This window comes from Pygoscelis adeliae, unplaced genomic scaffold, assembly GCF_000699105.1.
Source record: "Pygoscelis adeliae isolate BGI_AS28 unplaced genomic scaffold, ASM69910v1 Scaffold277, whole genome shotgun sequence".
Lineage (NCBI taxonomy): Eukaryota > Metazoa > Chordata > Aves > Sphenisciformes > Spheniscidae > Pygoscelis > Pygoscelis adeliae.
In genome coordinates, this window is record NW_008825218.1 from 1,027,200 (window position 1) to 1,029,448 (window position 2,249).

Consider the following 2,249-nt stretch of genomic DNA (forward strand, 5'->3'; position numbering starts at 1 on the left):
ACTCTTCTCAATCAACATCTTCCAAAACAATGGTCAAACCATAAAACGTTTGACTACTTCAAAGTGGGGAACTCTACAAAGCTGTTTTGTTGTACAAAAAGGAACTCAAGCAGTATTTAATGCCAAGTTAAAGAGCATGACTCCTCAGCTCGGCATACATAATATCCACTAGGAAAAGGGGAGATTTCTATTTTAAGCCACAGCTTCACGGATGGTTTATATATTTTATATTACAAACAGCCTTAGGAATGTTTGAGGTGCTTAATCGGGATCAGATGAGAGAAAAGCATCCCAGTGCTCAGCCACACAGATGTGGGAATGCTCAGGCACAGAACGTGAAGCACTAGAACTAGCTTAAAAAAAAAGTAGTTAAATTCTTATTTAATGCGAATAAGTGAAAGGTTAAGGGTGGTGGATCACATTCCCGATTTTCTCTTTTGATATCTAAAATACTTTGTTTATCAAAGTCCTGAACTTCAAGCTGAAAACGTATACAGTGCTGCCTTCTTATGACCTAAGTTATAGTAGTAACAGACTCATTTAAAAATCACTATAGTAATCCTTCACTCTCAAGAGATCAGAAATCTCTTTGTTGGATCCTCTAGAATCCAAAAAGAGGTAACAGTGGAAAAGAGTGTAAAGAAATGAAGTGTTTAATATGCAAATAGACTGAAATGTAACACAAAGGGAAGAAAATGCTCGTCAATCATTTCATACCCACCACTGCTAAATAAAATAACAAGGCACTCAATGGCCAAAAGTGGGGTAATATACAGAGACATTTGTGCAAAGCTGCAGAGAGTATTCTGATAAAGATGGTAGCCATCTCATCAGTGAAACAAAGAAGCATGCCCATTTGCTCTCACACAAAAACCTACCATCTGCATCTGGGAGGAAAAAGGAGAGAAAAGTCAGGTTTGGTGGGGAGGGGGGCGTGGCAGGGAGGGGAAGGCTGAGAGTACTCAGGAAGTTCAGATGACTTCAGATATTGGAAATTTCCAATAATATCATTCCTTGACTTCAGCCTGCCACCTGTTATACAGTAAGTGTCATGATTTTCTCCCTTGAGGGCCTAACTGCCTGAGAATTTAGAAGTGAGCTACAGAAAGAAAAAAGTTAAGAGTAGAAATAGGAAAGTTCACTTCCATGAACTTACATACTCACAGATCTAAATCTTTAAGAGACCCATTCAACTACCAGCTACCTCTTAATCGTCTCACATTCCACATTTGAGAGAACTAATTTATTACATAACATAAAAATTAGAGCATGACCAAAAAAAGTCAGCTTGAGCAGACTGTAGCACTAATACAGAAAGAAGAAAAATACACCGCTTTGCAATGAGAAAAGAAATTGCTAGCAGCCTTATGTCTAGGCACAGAGAGATTAAAAAAAAAAACCACCAAAGACTGGGGGGAGGGTGGAAATTTGAAATACAACTAGCCAGGGAGATAAGCAATGACAGCTGAAACCTGTGTACAATTGTCTTAAAGAGTAGGTACTTCACAGTTCTGATGAAAACACCACACCAAAAAAAGGCCAAAACATTCATTGCATTCCTGGATACAGAATGACTGCGACCAGGCTGAAATTAAATTTGTAGTATTCCATTAAAAGAAGAATTTAGAATCAAAAGACAATAGATCATCAAGTATTAACACCGTGCTTGTATTTTTTTAAGTCTAAAGGAAATGCATTAAAAAATATTTAAGAAAACAGAGTGGGTTTGGTAGCAGGCTTAGTTTTTAGGCACTCTGAAGAAGTTTCAAAAGACTGGAAAGGAACGCAGTACCTATACTTCAAGAGAGAAATGGAGTACTGATGGACCTAAAAACTAGTCAGACTAGCTAACAACCTGATTCAACTTTAAGTGGTTGAACAGTTTTTAAAAAGTGAAGTACTAAAGAACGTACAATATGAATTGCTTAAGAATGTCACACCAAACCAAATTACTTCTTTTCAGGCAGACTACTTAGCTTAGATAGCAAGCAAGCAGATAGATTTAAGTCTTAATGTTAGTAAGACTTCTGACACTTTGACATGTCATTCTGACACACACAAAGATTTTAACTGGGTGACTGTACGTTTACATGGACGCACAACCACTTCGAGAGAAAAAGTTATCGCATCGTGGCTTAACCTCAGCCGGCAACTGAGCACTACACAGCCGCTCGCTCACTCTTCCTCCGCCCCGGTGGGATGGGGGAGAGAATTGGAAGAGTAAAAGTGAGAAAACTCATGGGTTGAGA

At 38.4% G+C, this 2,249-nt stretch overlaps 1 protein-coding gene across 1 annotated transcript in view; it reads right to left on the reverse strand.

The window, feature by feature from the left end:
• Window positions 1-2,249, reverse strand: part of IARS (isoleucyl-tRNA synthetase) — a 110,981-nt gene that overhangs the window by 85,240 nt on the left and 23,492 nt on the right. The gene's annotated exons all lie outside the window — the stretch shown is intronic.